We start from the raw sequence: 20444 nt of genomic DNA, 5'->3' as shown, positions 1-20444 counted from the left end.
GATATGTTACAAGACGAATATTTAATTTAATATTCGGAATACTTTAATTATTTCTAAGACATACGTAGGATCTTTCAAGTTTCTTACAACCAGTTTTACAGATTATATCAATAAATAATAATATTAATAAATAATAGTAAATAATAGGAAGTTACGATCGTTTATAAAAGCTGTAATATCGTGACGATTTTTTAGATATTGTTTCCGAAAGTCGAAGAACGAAATATTATCGGATAAGGAAACTCCGATGCTGTTGTTCCATTCTAAACGCGGTACAATCAACGATTTTACAGTTAACAGGCTATGCTGTAACGTTAACAACATTTGATCTCGTCACGGATAATTCCCTCGTTATCGGTGTATCAAGCATTGTGCGTTTCGCTCTCTTCCTCCCACTCATCGCGGGGATCGCTCTGTTACTAGAAATTCGAATATTAATGTGGACAAACGGGCAGCAGATTCGCGCTGAGCGTGAATCCAACTCCCCTTCTAATTCCAAAGCTTAATCCAATCTGCATGCAATTGTCAACGAGGCCGCACTACCGTCGAGCTGCTTGATTTTAATTAAACCCAATGCAGATTAAATCTAGGCAGTAAACACGCCACCGGCTCGGAGACAGATTAGAAACTCACCCTGCCCGCATAAATTAATAACGATCGGTGTCGATGCCTGTTCAACTTGAACTGTATCGAGCGATTAACCCATCAAAAGGATAACAAAGGATCCCATACCGTCGAATTTACTTGAAATCTTTGTTTGTTGGTGGTGATTCGATTAAAAATCCTCATTGGTCATTTAAGTCAAATTTTATGGAAATATCGTGGATGACAGGTAATAAATCTAAGTGACGAATATGCGGTTGCCACAATACGAATTTTGTTGCATCTATGGAAAATTTCGCGAGACGAAAATGCGAATAATATGCAGAGATATATGAAATATCCAAAATACGCCACTATATAATATTTAATAAACAAAACGATTCTCAGCCAAAGTTTTATTTTATTAATCACGTTCGTAAAGATGTAAGTTTATATAAAAGTCTACGGTTCAACGACGACTATATGGTACATAATTACAATGGAATAACCGACTGTACGAAAATGCAAATTACGATCCAAGCGTTTTATCCCCCGCTCAGTGAAATACTACAAATAACTCGAACAACGAAACAACCGCTCGACCAAGTAAACTGAAAGCGCTGCCCTGAAAAATAATCCACAAAATAATCCAGGAAAATTACTCCTGGTAAGGAATGCTGCTTTTAACAAATGCGGTGATACCTTTGAATCGTTATGGGTCGCCGAATCCTACGATAATCGAGTAAAGCTGAACGATCCGCGGAGCGTACCACGAATACCGTACATTTGCATCAATTGTTCCAACAGTAAGGGCAACCGCGAGGCAAACGCAAACTTCAAGTATAAGCCGTATAGTTGGCGAAGTTTGAAGTTCCCCCCAGGGAGGTAAACTAATTAAGAAGGATTCGAGATAATTAATTCGTATGCCGGACGTTTGTTTCTGCTTCAAGAATACCGCTAATATTACGCGCGGCGATCAGACGCCCTTCGCGGATTAAGCAGCCGTCTACCAGACGACACGATGAGAGTTCCAACGAGAATATTTCGACCGTGCGGTATCCGGTTCCGGTCCCCTAATGAAACTTGCGACGATTAAACCACCTCCGAAGAGTAACTTAAAACTGGACACGTTCCAGTCCAAGGACTGTAGCTGCGGAAGTAAACTCGTGAATCGTCTTCGGCGAAACGTGACCCCATTATAGTCAACGACGAAGTCGTCAACGATGCATTAAACGATCCAGGTAAGATCCCTGGATTCGAAGACGTAAATAGAGCAGTGAGATGGTTAGAGGATTCTGATTCTAGCGATTGTGGCATGAAACGTCGGTACATAGTGTTATAACCGTAATTATGCGTTAGGTGATTGAGAAGAGATCTTAGGGTAGTAGGATAGGTAGCGACTATTTTCGTTCTCACTGTGAACGTAGTAACCACCGATGGGGAGATATATCGTTGCTCGAAGAAATCTCGAGTATAATAATTTTGATACAATTTTGCGAATAAGCTAAAAATTTTGACAAGAACTTCACGAATGATGGCAAAATCGTCGAGCTAAAATTATATAATTTAAGGAAACAGCAAAGTAACTGTTTCCGTTTCTATCATGACGGACAATGAAAATTGTTGGAAAATTAATTTTCAAGCGTTGCATGTCGATTGTAACGTCGAGAGTTTACGATGTACGAAGCAACAACAAGTTTGTAGATCTTTTCAAAGAAGATAATAACATAGCGGAGGGAGAGCACGAGTTTAAAAGCACGAGTTTGAAAGCACGAGTACTATGTAGTTTGTGTTGCGATATCACCTATAATGTGCTTTTTAAACTTCATCAAGGGAAACAAAGATTACATCTATATGGCCATTTGAAAATATGAGGCTATCTGACTTATTGTTACTCCCTGCGAAAGAGCACAAAGATTAATTCCGTAACAGTGTTCACGTTGAAAATAACTTATTAATATCTCTTACAGCTTGGAAACTTACCGTTCCTGTAAATACTCTTGGCTTAAATACATTAACAAGCAGTAAGCTGCACTTAATTACTAGTTTACATGTTTGACATTCTCTATTATCAGAAAATAATTTATTTTTTCAAAAATTCCTTTCGATTATAACTTTAAACTTATGAAACACTTCCCATCGTAAACTTTAATTAATTTTTCAATTTATACGTAGCCTGTTGTTCTACTATGCCTCGAAATTGCTTCTAAGTGTTTTTAAAGAAACTCTTTTCCATAATATACGAGGGAAAATGCATATTACAAAATTTAAGTTGCATAATAAATATTTCTTTGAAAGTTGTTAATTAATATTCGAGTCGACTGCATATCGCCAACCTGTCTTACAACTTTTTTATCCTATTTCTTACACTTTCCTCGACGTGCTGCCTTAAATTTGTTACCGTATAAACACGCACTTTTTTAATTTGCATTCGTAACACGCACTGATATCATCGATTATGAATATGTATCCCCTGGATCAGCAGAACGGTTCTGTCCATTTTAATTAATGAATGGAGTTTCCTTTTGCTTTTATCCGTCGTAACAATTTGTTCCTTATCGTTATCGGATAACGTTAGAAAAAATCCAATCTATTTTTCATTTTTCCGGTTATACGCTGCTTATACGCTTACGATCATGTGCCTGGAGTATATCAGGGAACATGTATACGCTTTAACGAAGGCTACTATCAATCAGTGCAATAGCAAGCTTTATACTACGACAGAAGTAGTTCCGAAGATAAAAATTCATAAGCTTACGGCGTGTTTCCAAGAAAGTGAACAGAAACAGCACAATTCAAAGTCCCGTATTTTCTAAATCAATTCGAAGCCAACGAAATCGTAACGTAGCAAGCCCCTAATTTCACGCGCATTACATATTTCATTCTAAAAAAAAATTCCTGGCATTGACGTCAAGAGATGATCGATTCACCGCAGAATGACCCAATACTATAGCTTTCTCATCGACGCTACAATTATCGTAATATTCCTATTCCAAACTGCTGTACAACGAGAAACATACGCAATTAACACAAAATTCAATGTGAATTTTTATTAAAGTCTTGATTAATTGTTAAAAATATCAAAAAAATAAAAATCAATTTTAATTAATATCTGCACCAATGTTAAAACGTTACCAATATTAAAATTGGCTTTTGTATCCGGAAGAGATACTCCGAGCCTATTAAAATTAACCAATTTCGGACGAAATTTCCATCGTCCCAAAAATAACGAAAAATTCCCATCAAGAAAAAACTGTCTAATTTTTCCTAACAAGCATGCACAATGGACCCCTGTCCGTTCAACTATACCGTATCCTTATCGTCCGAAAGCGGCTGCCTCGTAATTGCTAGGACTGTAAGTAGCTAATAGTATTAGCACGCCAGGTTTCTCCCTGGTCCCGGCAACAATTAAGCTGAAAGGCACGTCGAGTCTTTCAGCAAGATGAGTAGATTAGCTTGTTAGTTTAGCTGCCGCGTTATACGCGATACACCCCCCCCCCCCTTTGCCAATGTCTTCGCGGACGTACCACGTTTCCGTGTTTTCATCGCGAGTTTCGCGTACCTCCGACTTCAATAAAAATAAAGGGAGGAATAGACTCGACCATCGCGTCGAAGACAGTGTTGTTACGCGCGAATAATCAGCGTGGACGAAGACAATGCGAATCGGGCGACGTGAATTCTGCAGGAACGCGGTCATTAAAGTGATCTCAGAAGCGGAGAATTCGTCATGTTGACCATGGCTCTCGTACTCGCGTTCGAAACGTGTAAATAACGCGAAGTTTCTCCGTACACGGCTCTTTCGGTTTCACTCGTGCAAATACGCTTTATGTAAATTAATCGTTGCCATTTAAACGTGTTTAAAATACCTCGGATTTTATGTATTCGTGATTAAGATAAGACTCGTGTGATTTGCTTTGTGGCTTCGAGATTAGAGAAATCATTTTTTAGTGATTTCCTGGACGAATTATTTTTTCACGCAGCTTGTAAATTTATTGATAAATTATCTAGAATTTGTTCGTTGGATGATTCGTAGAAATTCGACCGAGTTCGATGAATATCCGCGGAAAATTTGTTCAAGGATAGATGATATTATCCGAAAGTCTGGCGTCATTCGATGCAGCCAGCATAATGACGCACGAAACGCTGGAAAAAGAAAGGCTGGAAATCGACCTCCGAATGACGATAACGACTGGCGGAATAGGAAGTTCCTACTCAGACATTAATAACCAGCGGAATCTCTTTTTCTCCAGGCAACGATCGTTCTCACTCGTGGTCGTTTTTTAAAAAGTTTATCGTTATTGCGACCAACGAATTGCCTGTGTTATCTACATGGCTACGATTAGGGATACAACTCGATAGTAAGTATCCTACTCGTAAAATATTCAGAAAAATTGACGAATTAAAAGTGTAGTTGCACGTTGTGTAAAAATATGATATACGGATATTATTTGGAGAAATGTGAATCAATTAAGCAAGTTGAAATCCACCTTTTTCTTTTATTCGAAATTTTATCTTTCCTGTTTAAAACACTTCCTACCGTATTAAAGAATGTGCGCATCTATTATGATTTCTAATTGTTGCTTTAGCAACTGCGATCAGTTTTAAAGCGTGACTCGAAAAGTGAAAAATCTAGTCATTTGCTAATAATCTTCGTGCTTCCTTAAACATTATTAAATGCTTCCTGTTTTTTTATTCGTACAAATTTCCTCGATAAAAGGACGGAAGTAACATAGTGCGAATGATCGCTATCATAATCTTTCCCTGTTTAAACTGAGAAAATTTCAAAGATAGCGATCAAGAAATTATCATAAAATTTATAAATTCGGAGAAGGAAATTTGCAACGATAAAGAGTAGCAAACGCAGCTTGAAATAACGTGGAAAGAGGGAAACATAAAGGACGAAACCGTCCGCACCGTCAAAACCCTTTAAGCGAATGCAGCAGGATGTCGAAATAATCATAAGAGAGCCGAGTTTCTAGCAATGTCCGGATATTTCACCTACCATTTGCCCCGTAAAAATCATCATATTTCCAAGCATACTCACGCTGTAGCGAATCATGAGGTGGCGAGGAAGAATAAAAAAAAAAGAAGAAAAGGAATCCCTGGAACGGAAACTTCATCGTTTCGTCGAGCTTTTCGCTTGGCCTGGAAAACGAGCGAACCATCGAAGAAGGGAATAGCGGGAATTAGAGCGAACGAAAGAAAAGGGGCCGATGGAACTCATTTATTTTACGTCCCGAGACCTTCCGAACGCTTTAATGCTTTCTCTAAACAAACTTCCTCGCTTTTGAAGCGGCTCTGTTACCTATTTAAACACACCATTCGCCGTTTTGCACGGGGAACGTTCTTGTAATTAAAACGATCTTCCGATACGTGGAACGGCAAGACTTTGCTCCAAATGTACTTTGTTCGTACAAGCTCGCGTTGAGTTGGCTATTTGTGCCGGGATCCACGACTTCCTGTTTATTCCTGTTGAATAGGAAAATTAGCTATTTTCTCTCGTCGCTTCGGATCCAGATAGCTCGGTATGAAACTTTAAAAATCTATCATTTCGCCCGCAATATCTCGCGTCCCGCGTAAAATACTACCCATCAATCTAAAACGCAATCACCAGCGCAGGTTACATCGCTTTGAAATAGACGGAAGAAAAAACGAGACATAAAGAGAAAGTGGCAAATTCAACAATAAAAATTGAAAAGCGAAAAAGTCGAAATGTACTCTGACAAACCGAATATCAAAAATTCCAAAGGTAAAAAATACCCGTGCCAAGGTGTGGATCGCGAAAAAGCTTTACCTGGCCAACACGATTCGAAACGAGAGCGATCTGTCACCCATCTTTGACAAATTTTATCATCGATACCGTGATCCATGCGCGTTGAATTTTTATAGACAGCAACGATGCTTGAAAAATTTTCGTGAAACAGTTCCGAGAGAGACAGAGAAAGAGAGAGAGAGAGAGAGGGCAGAAAAGAGCCGCCGTGCCTCCTACTGGCCAAGCTGAGGCAATCGAGGTGTCTAAACAAACTTCAGAAGACGTCGTCTCCGACTCTATTTTAAGCTGGCCGAGAGTGCACAAGGGGAGATCGTGGCTGTGCCAATATTTGCCACGGACTAAAATGACATATCGTTGTTGTCGGAACGCGCCATTAAACATTACAGCTCCAGACTTTCACGGTGTCGCGCGACAAGGTGCATTGTAACGCAAATAATGTGCCGGTGCGGTATCATAGAAATCATCGTTGAAATGGCTGTCCATTTCGACCTGGCAAAAAGGGGTGAGAGCACCAGGGCTAACGTGGTCGTGGCGTTACATGGTCAACATGGCTGTTAACCGTAACAGGACGAACAATCGACGTAATAGCGCGGACCACTTCATCATGGAAAACACAATCCCTTGCGTAATTTCATTGGACGTATCTCTTCGTCGTGTGTCTTATTACCGTTTATCAGATTATGATATTTTCATGGAATATGTATCGGTTGTATCGCGACACAATTATTACTTGTTCGATAAAATAAGAGTGATGATGGTATTAACGCATTATGAATGGATGGTGGGACGATCGATCAAAAGCGATTATGATTCAGTAACAAGTGGTAATGCACAAGATTGGTCGTAATACGACCGAGCAAGGAATGATTCTATACGAGTTATCTGTCTTAACTTTCCAAGTCGTTTATAAGTAGAAAATAACGAAAGATGATTAAATCAGATATTTATTAAGTAATACGAGAAAGTAGTAAGATAAAGGAACATGTTTTATTTGAGGAAATTTTAGGCTAACGAAGCTAACAAAGCTAAATATTCTTGACACAATGAGCGAAATTTGACGAGGAAGGTAAGGTATTTTAATGTACAACTATGTACTATACACGTGTGTACCTTGCCTCGTATGATTGTGATGTAGAACTGTAGGACAGAGTCGCTTAAATGCAGAATTATTATTACGTTCCATTCGTGAAAACCAACTTTGGTATACGATTACGTTATTTCGTTCTTGTCAAAGGATTACAATTTCATTTGATAACTGAATTTTAATCACACTCTCGTGATTCAATGGAGATCCTTCAACATGCCGCGCCACGTTAATACGTCAATTACAAAATATTATCGCGAACGATCAAATTTTGAATTACAATGTTCCAACTAATGCATCGTTGAAAGCCTTTCGACGAGCAACAACCAATGTAACTTGGCTGACAATTTTGTTACCATTTATTCCCTGCAATCTGTTACTCAAGAAAAAGTTGATCGATATACGCGTGAATACGCTTAGACATATCCAACGCTGCTGTAAGGCCGTAAATTCTTTTCAAATAATCTGTGAACAAATTTCAGAAACATATCTCATCTTCTCCGACATCTCAGTATCTTAATAACATCTTTTTCAAAGAAGCAAGATGATTCGAAGAAAAATAGAAATATTCTTTGACTTTTTTTAATATCATCTTATAATCGCTTTCAAAGTAAAAAATAGAGAGCCTCCTCTTGATTCAAAGAATCATCCAGTGATAAATTTGACAAGCATCGTTATTCAACATTGCCTTTGACTGTGCAACCGGCGCATACATATAGTTGCCCTGATGCAGGATTAATTTCATTTAACCCTCTACTTCACTCTCTACGCTCTAGCAATTTGATTGCCCTTCCGGTCGCTAGCACTCAAGCATCGTGCATCCATGCTATTAATGCGTCGACATTACAAAGCCATCGATAACAATGACTGTTCGCTTTTGCTAGTCACCGTGTTGTAAATTTCATTCACCGTGATTAAATTCGATGAAACACGCAAGAAACCGCGTACATTCTCTCCTGAAAATTGTAAAAGCAATTGGTTAGTCGAACTGAGCAATTTTCTTGTATAAACACAGTCTCATTTGCGTTAATTGTAACAACTCTTTTACTATACGTATTACCCGCTATAAATTCATAGTCTAAACTTCATAAAATTCATTAATACTTAATTTTTATCGATAAAGCATCTGAGCCAAATTGTAGTTGGATTCTGAGTAATAACGAATGCAAGATTAAGTAATTTTCGTAATGAACGTCATAAGTAGTTACCTACGAACAAAACGATGCATCTCGATCTCGATTAAAGAGAAAAATGAACGGTCGGATGAAGATAGCCTAATCGACGCTTCAATTGCAACCTTATCAATTTGATTGGCCGTGTAACGGCTCTATCTACCTAACGAGAACCGCTCCCGCGCCATTATTCGTTCCGGCATTATCGATTCATTACCTCTTGAACGCGTAACTCGACGTCCTTTGTTGCGGCCCGCTGAAAATCCACCAACTATAGTTTACTTTCCCGAAATTCGCACCTCTCGCACGAAATAGAACGATGAAAGGTAACGGGAAACCGGTGGTTCTCGCGTTTTGTTGTTCGACCTCGAAACTTGCAAAATTTAACATTACACGCTTGGAATTTCTGCAAACGTGGTTAATATCGTTTTACGCGATATTTTCGGAAAAACCATTTCAAACTTTTAATCATCTCTGCCCAGAAATATAATTTAAATATAAGTTTCCATTAATATTCCGTACACTTTGATAAATTGCAAACGCCAATAATTTCTATACTTTCGGATATCGTTACACTTTACGATCGAGGTCGACTAGTCTAAATTTAATAGCAACTGGTAATATCATAAACCAAGGAAGCGATTTCATAGAAAAATTGGTAGGAAGTCGACAGTGGCCAATTCCCTGTTGACGTAAAATCGAACGATGCAGGAACAATGTCACTGATTAGCGGAATTATATTCCTGTTACGAGAATTTTCACGCCAGCTGGCGAGGTTGACCGTCAAATTGAAACTTCGTTGGTTGATTTATCGTTGGAGAAAGAAACGACGACAGAAAATTAATTAGGAGTTCGTCACGGTCGCGAAAAACCAACTACTGGAACAACGATCCTGAGGAAAAATTTCAAACTTTTACGAGACGTTCGCATAGTTGAACCAGGTATGTGTACGATGTGCACGCACAGCGCAGCCAATGATGATGAAAAAATAAAAGAAGAAGGATAAAACAGCGCCATGGCGCAAAAGAAAGTAACGGAAAAAGCAAAGACCGGTTGGATGAGGACGAAGCTCGTTCATAGTCTCTTAAAAAGCTGAAACACGATTTTATTCCATCATCCTTCAGTTTCTCTATACGATACGTTATGTTTGTCTGTGTTTAAGCGATTGAAAATGACGATCAATATTTTATAACGTAGTTGGAAGAAAAACGGAAATGAAGGTTTTCGATGAGAAACTACTGGGAAGATGATCACTGTGCTGCATAAAGCGTTACATAATTTATGTTTACGGTATTTCCTGTACCATCGAAAGTCTTATATAAATTCTAACTAAACTCGTAAATTTAAAGAATTTCTTCGAGCTAATATAATATCGTCGATGACTACTTTTCACATAGTTCGCGCGTAAATAAAATTGTTCTTGATTTATCTTTCATATTTTTAGTCTTTGACGACAAACCTTTCAGGCGGTTGATCTAAAATCACCTGTATAGAGGTTGTCTAAAAATAATTTCTGATACAGTTCCAAGTAAAACGAACCAAAGCACCTGCGTCTAATCTTCCGAGTTCTTTGCTCGAATAATAAATAAACTTACATAGACAAAAGTCAACGGACTCTATATATTCGATTGCGAGATTGAATCTTAAATACTCGAGTACTAATTATTTGTTTCGAAACGATAAATGAACCTCTCGGGCGATCATTGGACGTAAAAAGGCCAACAAATTCTTCCTACAAATCTTCCTACTCCCATTCATCGAGCCATAATTCCGTGGTTCAAAAGAAACACAATTCAGCGTTTTCCTATTCAAGAGAGGCGAACAAAATACAGCGAGCTGCTTGAGCTTTCAAAATTCCCGGACAACGACGTTCATCGTCGACAGGTATCGCAAAAAATACCATTAAAGGGGAGTTTACGTAGCGCAAAACGACTGGAACGACGCGACGTTCAGCGGCAAAAACAGGCCACGGGGACGTCAACGGGCGAAATTAACAATGGTATTAAGCAACATAACCGGAACAGAAGCAAGACGCGGCGAGACAGTAAATTAGCTTGGCAAAGTTGAAGCGCATTGCGTCTCCACCACTTCGTAACGAAGAGTAAATGAGTCTTGCCCGAGTTCAATTTGTACCTACATCTGTTACGGCTTCTGCTGCGGCGAAACTCGAAAAATAAACGCGATAAATAAAAAACTTGAAGGAGAAAAAAAGATAACAGCGAGTAGTCAGTCAAGTAATAAATTGAAATTAGAACAAAAGGCAGAGGCCGGACGAAATATAAAACGAAACGAGAGAATAAATTTTGCGACGACGTCGAAAGAATACGTTTTGAGAATGAAGGAGGATGATGATGAATAAGTGTGGACAACTCGCTTCGTGTTTCCATTTTAAGCCAACGGGAGAAGAATTTACTTCTTTTTGCTGAGAACAGCGAGATGCGAAACTCTTTTGAAATGCAACTATTCTTGGATAATTTGATATCTGGTTAATTTAAAAATACGAGGAAAATGTAGTATGTACGTAGAAGAAGAATGACAAGGGAGTTTCAAGAATAAAGTTAAAAGTACAAGTTAGATACAAATTTTTAATAATCTCCGGCAAACTTGCAGAATAAAACTCTAGGAGGTTGTAACTCGAGTATGAATCCACCCACGCAAGTGTCCACTGACTATAAAATTTTCCAACGAGATTCATAGTAGAATAATCTACCATATAACGTATAATTAAATAAAAATCGACATAGCTCAGGCATTTTTATCTTAAACTATCTACGATTCTGATGGAAAGTGAATATGTGTTACACTAAATGGTAAAATTCTTGAGAACGTAACATCGCAAGGTTTTCTCGTTTTTTTATGGCCGTATCCGAAGCAGTTCTATCACGAGATCGGATACTTTCGATTAGCCAGGGATGTGTATCGCGAACAAGTTCGGTTCAGCACGTATTCCAACCATGCCTTCGCTCCACGAAGTAATATGTAACCTGCTTGATAGTCACGGCGCGCATCCCTGTCATCGGACACGAAACTCTGGCTTCCGCTTGTATCACGCGAGAGAAGACACCAGACGAAGATGAGGCAGCTGCGTGCTTCACGGTTGGAAAATCATTGAACTTCAGACTTAATAACGCAATGTCGATAATCATGATACGATGGAAGACTTCTCAAATGCTTTTAAAACTTTCTACGCCTAATCGTAAGTTAAAAAGATCAAATTTGATTGCTAAATTTAAAATGCAAATCGGCCGCGATTCCCAAGAATCGCAGTACTCGCAACAGCGAGAGAGACAAAAGAGACAAAAGAAGGACAACGTTTCCACCACTGACGATTCATGCGCGCATCCATAAACCGCATATTAGCCGCGCTATCTGCTTATCCGAACGCCATCCCGTCCCACCAAAGGTTAATTACTCCATTCCAATTAATGCTAATAGTATTACAGATCGCAGCGTCTCTTACACGATAATGCGACCCGTAATAAGGTGAACCGATCGCATCCTCTAATTAGTGACGATGCACGTAACCTACCACGGGAAACAAGAGAATAGCTGATATCAAAACGCGTACATCTGCGCGTGGACGCGGGATTCGTCAAGCGAAAACGAGGCCAGAAAGCTAACCCGCCTTTAATTGGTACATGTTTCGTGTTAACATCTGTTACAGGGTTACGCGTGCTTCTGCCACCAGCGCACGGCCAAAGGTGGATTAACTAATTAGAATAGCGTACGATCCGACGTGACCCAACGATTAAGATGGTACAGTCGACCTGAACTTAAGCACGATGTAATCGTCTTAGATCCGTAACGACCATCGGGGCGGGCGAGCATTAATCTTCGACCGTGTCTGGGGCTGCTTGATATGCCGCTGTGGATCCTCTGGTGATCTCGTGTCTGCCACCCCAAACCGGAGGAATCACCATCGTACCAGCCCGGGTACATCGTGTACTCGCGAGGAACCAGCTCTAACGTTTCGCTGAAATTAGCTGTGTATCTCACTATTTTTATATTTGCCATTGTATTCTAGAGCTTACGATGCAGAGAAATTTCATATGCAATGGTACGTCATGAAAATATTCGTACATTTACATTTGTTACTTTCAATAAGTGGAATAATCGCATCAGATTGAAATATTTAAAGCAACACGGTGTTTAGAACCCAGAAAAAAATGAGATATCACGACGAATTTATTAAAAATACAAATTAGTATCCAATATCGTTACCAACCAGCTTCCATAAAACTAAATATTATTCGAAACTTCCGTAGAAACATTCTCTAATTTCACGGTTTCCGCGCTTATCGCCAAATTTCCCTAAACAATTTAATCTACTTTCGAACATGCCAGAGCACGCGGACCACCCTACGAATATACGCGAAAATACGGTCACGTGTTTCACAAGCCATGAAACACGAACAGTCGGTCTTTCACGCTATTTTCGCCGTACGTGATGACATTACGTAGGTATACGCGATTTCTCGCGTGCCCCCGGAAAGAATATTCACCGAGAACGGACCTCGCCCTCGAATTCCACGTTCGACGTAAATTCTCATGGAGACACGACGCGTGTATTAAGAATTCCATAAAAAAAAAACGAAGACCCCTGTAGTTTCAGCCACGAAAGCCAAAGGAAACGTGCATTTATTACAAGTTAAACGACAGCTTGGCTTTAAACGTTCTCTCAAACCGTTGCTTAGTACATTCTTTCCTCCCGAACAGTCGTAATTGAAACATTAAAAGGCTATTACGCTTGTGTAATTACGCATTCATTATCGTCCTTGGTCACGATACTATTAGCTAGCAGGTGTACGACGTACGAGCGAAAAGAGGGTGAAGAAATATAAAAAAAAAAAAAAGAGGGTGAAGCAAATGGGTGGCAACAGCGGCATAATCGACGAATGAAATTCATCGTGTCCAGCACGCTGAAACGCGAGAGTTCGACAAACTCGTGCCAAACACGTGACCTTAGCCAGAGTTCGCGGAACCCGGCCCCCGTTTGCTATTCAAACCATGATCCGTTGCCCGGCTATGGGATTCCTTTTTGGTTCTACCTGCGAATACCTCGTCGAAGATGCGATATGGGACGGAGCAGCCGCTACATCGCGATCGATAAATCTCTACCTCGCCTCTATTAGAATCGATATCGTTCTAAAAGCCACCCTTCTTGTTCGATATCTACGTTGAGAAAACGCGAACATAATTTTTAATATACAGAACTATCCATCTATAATACGCATCTATGAATATAAAATACATAGATGATTTAATTAAAATGGTAAAATTAAATTTACCAAAAATACTTATGTAGATCTTGCCAAGAAAACAATGCAAATTTTGCTTACTTTATTCAATAAAAAAAGACGACTTGTATCTGAGAATATTTCACGACTTTTTTAGAGCCTACAACTATACAAATATTAGATTTAGACACGAATGACCTAGTTTAGGTGCGGTCGATCGATATCGTGTAAAATAAAAGATTATTTGAAGATTAAATAAAATTCTTTCGTGGCGAGCTTTCTTTATCGATTTATGGACTAGGGCGAAAAACAGGCAACGAAATGATTAACGATACACTAAATGTCCCGCGATGTAGTCTCTTAGGGCTCTGAATATATCATACGGTTAGCTTGTAGGTGCAACGTAGGTGGTAGTACAGATCAACGAAGGAATTAGGCCCAAGGGAGAACGAATCCAGTGTCCGCGAATTACTCATGCATCGTGTCACGAATTTACAACGCGTATATCGCTATTGAGACTGCGGTCACCAGAACCTAGCAGTTCGTACGAAAGGCCTGGAAGGCAGAAATGCAGACCAGCGTTCGTCGGATAATTTCTAAACTCTGATTTCTGACAATTTCTACCATAATATATCTAACATGTTTCCATGTCCGATGACGTCTGCTACAAATCCGATTGCCTTAGGAACATTGTTCCTGACGGAAGAAATTGCCTTTCCTCGCTCTACGTAAAAATAAAAATGTATTTAAAATTTAAATAGTTTGTCATTTTTCCGATATTCGTGCGTTTTCCTTTCGAAACATTTTCGGCTGGTTCGTGTTTCTTTAAATAACTCCCGCTTTCTCTCCCCATCTGCCGGATTATTCGAAATTTACTATACTCCGTGGTATTGTTCCTTTATTCTTATTCTGGCTAAACCCAACTTACAACGTGTATCGTTTACCCGACGAAAACGCGGCCTCGAAAAGACCCTCAAGGAAAAAACCACTTATCTCTCGCCACTTCTCAATTACTCCATAGCAGCCTGACGTCTTGAACCACCCTGTGTAAACGAAACGACACAATTTCCAGCGTTTCCGTTATACAATATCGAACGGACTATTCTTCTGTAAAAAAGAATAACCCGAAGAAATGTACGCACACTATGTTACTTTGAAAATATACGCGACAACTGTGCCGCTCTCTTGAATATGCAAATGGGACAATAAGCGTGTCCCCGAATTGAACGAAAAAAACTGGAACGAGAAAGTTTAAGGTAAGGCTCCAGGGAGAAAGAGCAATGATAGGAAAACGATCGAGGATAAAGGAGCGAGGTCAGGTAGAAGCAGCGTCTCGATTTACGTTTTACGAAGTTAATTGAATGGGTCCTCTCTCCCTTGTCGTAAGATCGCTTATAACGATGGGGGCGGAACGGAGCCTATGGAAGCGCAAAATGGTTATTATCTCCGGCGCCGCAGACATAGCTGGCTGAGCTTCTGATTTACGAGCTGCCCTCTCGACTTAATCCTCGCATCTACCCACTCGTTCCACAGCGACGATCCTCCTGTGATCGGTGCTGCAATTGGTCCTCGTCTTTTCAGACATCGACCAAAGACATTAACACGGTGGACGCCTGTTTCGAACCGTAGCGATCGATGCCTTTTAGGATCGGACTCTAATCGGCCGTGAAAAGCGACTGACAAGAACTAAGATACCGAGTACGACCGATTGAACCGATGTATCCTTATATTGGAAATTTTACTTTGGGTAAAAAGAGGAAGGAAGAAAAAGAATCCAATAACTTTTATACCGCGTTCGAAAAAGAAAAAGGGGTCTAAATTTAATGAATATATACATTTCTTACGTATGTTCGCCGATTTCTTCGTAACTTGTATCTTGGGTATATTTTTATCTTGGGTATATATAACTGGACTCGTTAAAAAAATTTTTTAATTTTCGTTTGTCGTAAACTATTCTTTACCAGCATACAAGTATGAACAAAAGGAAATAAATTTTAACGTCATATTCGTGATTGGAATCATATCTTGGATGGATAAGATGCAATCTTTCACCTTACAGCAATCCGTTCGAGTACCGATGTTATAAGCATATTACGAATCGAATAGAACCGAGCGACGACCCAAGAAGCGACGTTTCCTCTCCAGTTCTCATCTCAAACTTTGTCGTATCGAGCGATCGAACGCTTTAACCGATATAATATCCCGGCAATGCAGAAAAAAGATCCTCGATCCGCCAACTTACACGGAGCCTATCGATCATAATCTGTGAAAAGGTACAGCGATAAATTTGTAAATCGAGCAGAACCGAATTAAGACACGCGCAACTTGTTTTCCACGACATCTATCCGATACAAGAAACTTCGTGATAAGATCTCGCGCCACTTCCTGGCTCAAAAGTTGCAACTGTAATCAGGAAATTCTCGTGGAGGACTTACGGACTGTCTAAGGAAATTTCTCCTCCGGCTTGACAAATCGCGAGCATCAGGAACTCGTTCCCGAGACTCACGAGCTCTTCCGGTTTTTCACGGAGCTGCTGTTCGCCCGGACGAAACAAACCGCTCAATTTGTGGTCCGGCAGCCGAACGAATGACCCTCCGAGCGGAGTTTCAGCGAGTTTACGTATCGGTTCGAGACTTATCCCTAGCCGGCTGAGCCGGATCGTGTTCGTAAATGGCGCCATTTTTCACTCGGTCCGATCAAGCTGCCTCCGATACATAGTAAGATGTCGTTAACACGCACGATTGCGGCGTCGCTTAATCCAACGTACTTAATTCGCCATCGTTTGCAACGTTCCTCTATCGTCCCTTCGGTTTGACCTCTTTCCTGAAGTTCCCTGGCTTTGCCCGTTGCTATCGAAACGTCTCTTGCAGGATTTTTTTAAATCTCCTTAAGTACTTTGGCTGAATATTTAGTTAAGTGCGTTTTAATTAAGCGAAGACGCTCGAGAGGAAATAAAACTTGAAATTTACGTTCGAGTAGCGCAGTTACTTTTATATCGAAGTTTGTTTCACTTACGGAAATTAGGAAGTTAAATGCCAGCCTTTGCGTCTTCCACTGGCAACAGCCTGAATCTGCATACCTGAGAAGAAAAAGCTTGTTAGTCAAAATCAAAAGATTTACTCGCTACTACAAATCTATTCTGCATAAACATCGATAAGTAATCATTGTCAAAATTTACAAGCAATTTTGTCCAATCACCGTCTCACCGTCTGCGATCAACGAATGACGAATTCGAATAGGACGGCTTCGTCCCAACCCCACGAGCGTATTCCCGCAGTTTAATCGCGTTATATCGCGATAAGCTTCAATCCGATTTAGCCAATTCAATTTTACGAATCCTTTCGCAGACGTGCCGAGATCGTATCGCGTTTAATAGACATGCCCAGCCATCTCGCTCCGAACTAATAATTTCCTATGTGAATAACAAACCAGCGGTTCCATTCGTTTGAGTACCCATTACCGAAAGAGAACTTAGGCTCGCAGTTACAAAACCGTCTCCGTATTATACTTTATTTCAATTTCAACTTCCGAACTTCGTGATTCCACCTCATAACTGTTGAAACGTTTTAAAGTCGTCATGAAGTTCCCAATAAAATAAACATTCCGCCAAAGTTACCGCGTAGAACTTTTCACTTTTGCACGATGCGCGAACACGTATCCCACACTCGAGCCGTACGAACAAACATGTACCCGAGGCTTAACTCCTAGAAAAATGAAGTTTCGCTCGCGTGCAACGTCGCCCGACTAAAGTTTTACGAGGACTAATCCGCCGGTATTGCGCCGGAAATTTTACTATCGTGATAACATAGTGTACCAATATCCACGCGACACTCGAGAATTTAATATTTATGTGTACAACGAAAATTAGTCGCGACAGCTAGACGATGAATTTAATAAAATATTTCGCGTCCTCAGCATTACTTTTTAAACGATATTAGTTTACTCGATATTTATTATCCTTTTTTCTGTGTTTAAACAGCACGAACTCGGTTCATCGTTGGGAATAACAAGTCGTTGCAAACTGTATTCTACCGATATTCGAATTTTGAAAGTCTATGGCGAACGAAATACTTCAACCACGGAATCCTTACTTATTCCAATTTTCAGTAAATCGACGTTCGAGTACCGTTTTATTTGTAATCGAACAAAAATAAAACCAAAATTAAAAGTCGAGTCCATTTAACAACCGTCGAAATTTAATTAAAAAAAAATCATCCAACTCTCCTTTTATTGATACCCGAAATAGAACTCCGAAGGGATAAATATGAAAAATAAAACCTCCATCCTTTCGGTACAAGATCATTCAACCTCGAGCCTAAAATCGCGCAAATCTGAATTTACAAAATCCCCGCATGTTTACCCTGTCGATTCAATGCCATCCCTCTCGCCGTTTCAAGATAAAACCTTAAAAAAAAAAAAGGAAAGAAAAATGAAAGAGATCAGAAGCAAAGTCCAAATTCTATAGGAAATGAAAGCCTGACCCTAAAAGACAGGCAGCCAACTCGATCTCGTCACTCGAAGTCGGCTGCTACCTCTGTGGAAATTGAAGTCGGACGCGAAAGGGACCATCTTCGTATGTAGGCCACCGACAGCAATAACACTTTTTCCCCGGGAATACTTTACATCGACGTCGTGCCACACTCTCAAGATTCTCGTGCGATGGTAGTGGTTTGATCCGAAGAGGAAAAGAAATACGGGGACGAAGGATTGTGGAATCCGTGTATAGGATTTTCACAAACGAAACGAGCAATCTTAAGGCTAGAGGATCCAGTGTTCGAAGAGGAGCGACCGATCAGAACCTGTCTACCTTGGCTTTCGAGCTTCGTAACCTGGAGGAACGGCCTTGAGTGTCGCGGATTCCACTTTCACAAGCGACTTCCGCCCACCTCCGTGGAATCGATCCGCGTCCTCGCGGATACCTTTTTCCTCTTTCTTCTCCCCTTTTTCTTCGTCCTCTGCATCTGTCTCTCGTTCCCTTTCTCAGCCCTAGCTTGTCTCTCGTTGCAGCTGCAATGCAACCCTCCGTTCCGCCGGGGAATGTTATCCAATGGAAGGCAAAACGAAACATAGTTCTTTTACGGTTGCTCGATAGTAAAGAATACGGCCAGAGTCACAGGGGAAAGCGTGTACAAAATGCTATCTGTTATTCGAAGAAATACGACTGGCGTGGGAGAACGCTTGAACTAGAATCGATAAGACGAGAGGCGAAGGAGAAAGGGAGGATGAAAATAAGACGGTTTCATGTGTGGTGCGCTGGGTAATTTCTGGAATTCGTGACAGATGATCTTAAGATACGACGAATACGAGAGAAAGAAATATTAATGTTTCGAAGGAATATGAAAGTTATACGAGTTGATTGTCATTGTTTTCTTAGCCATAAAAATCTTTCTGTATAATAAGATCTTTTCCCTTGTTCTAGGAAATGTACGAATTTCGAATCGCTGACCCTGGATCGTATCATTCATCATCTTTATGCATGTACAGTTTTTATAGCTGTTACGATTTTCATGATCGATTCGAATTAAAAATGTTCAAATCGAAGGAAACCTCGAGTAAACCACTCTGCTGTGGACGCCCTTTTGAGACAATCTCGGTTTAATTTAGTCACGAGATGGAACGCATCTAAAGAAACTTTATTAACTTCGTTTAAGTTTCCCTTCGTGAAAAAGTAAATTGATATAGGAGAAAGTCTGGACAGTTGAAATTCTGAATTCTGGTCTCATGGTTTAATCAAATGTTAATGATAACTTTTATAATTAGCATTCCTTTGACTAAATAATTTTGTTCCGTTAGATCGACGAAACACCGCCACGGTACAATGGTACGGAACTTTCTCCGCGGACTTTCGACAAATTTCAAGATCCAAGATCTTCCAAGACCACGCAAACAGACCCGTAGCTCCTCAACGTCGTTAGAACTGCAGTTCTACGCAAAACTGACCGAAACCAAACCCATTACGTTTCACACGCCAGGAACTTCAGTTCGGGGAACACGAGACCGTGTTCTCTACGGGTCACCACATTCCACAGTCGCCAAGTTCCATCTACGTTCTACAACCGGGCGGCCAGCGCACGTGACGTAAATTCGGTTCAAGGGTCGGCGAACGAAGAGCGGAAGGCTCGTCCAACGTAAAGAAAACGGGATTGCTCGCCAACACTACTATCGAACTCCACCGCTTCGAGAACGCGCGTACTTACGAAAAGCGATACGTATCGAGTGCAATTTCGAGCGGTCGTATTTCTCCGCGTGCACGTGTGCACCACGGAAATCCGAGCGATGCCTCGACTTGTCACGCTTGTAACGTTAGCTCGTAATGTCCACGATTTAATAACGCGTACAGGACGGTATTGATCCCCGCGGGAACGCCGGTCACCGACGCTCGACCATGTTCTACTCTAACTCGCTTCCTGACGCGATAATTAGATAGGTTGTCTCGATAAGAACAGTTTCAGCCGGTTCTTTCGTGCCGACGATGTTAAAGGACGACACGGAGTCCCTTTAACGAGGATAGCACCGTAGCTTCGACGACCAGAGAATGGCTTTTAGAGTTAAGGACGTCCTTCGAGAACCATCGAGATATCTAGAATTTCAGTTGT

The 20444-nt window shown here is 40.4% G+C and overlaps 1 protein-coding gene across 4 annotated transcripts in view; it reads right to left on the bottom strand.

Annotated features, from left to right (window-relative positions):
* The window catches only part of LOC100649855 (putative polypeptide N-acetylgalactosaminyltransferase 9), a 294772-nt gene that overhangs the window by 227880 nt on the left and 46448 nt on the right, over positions 1-20444 (bottom strand). For 3 of the 4 annotated variants that reach the window (XM_012315496.3, XM_012315495.3, XM_003400100.4), the window contains exon 2: positions 16864-16927. The exons of the other annotated variant lie outside the window; for it this stretch is intronic. The gene's annotated coding sequence lies outside the window, so the exon portion shown is untranslated. The remainder of the gene's footprint in view (positions 1-16863; positions 16928-20444) is intronic. 4 annotated transcript variants of the gene reach the window in all.

This window comes from Bombus terrestris, chromosome 13 (genome assembly GCF_910591885.1).
Source record: "Bombus terrestris chromosome 13, iyBomTerr1.2, whole genome shotgun sequence".
Taxonomy (NCBI): domain Eukaryota; kingdom Metazoa; phylum Arthropoda; class Insecta; order Hymenoptera; family Apidae; genus Bombus; species Bombus terrestris.
The sequence above is the reverse complement of the archived record's forward strand: the minus strand, read 5'-3'. Positions and strand labels throughout refer to the sequence as shown.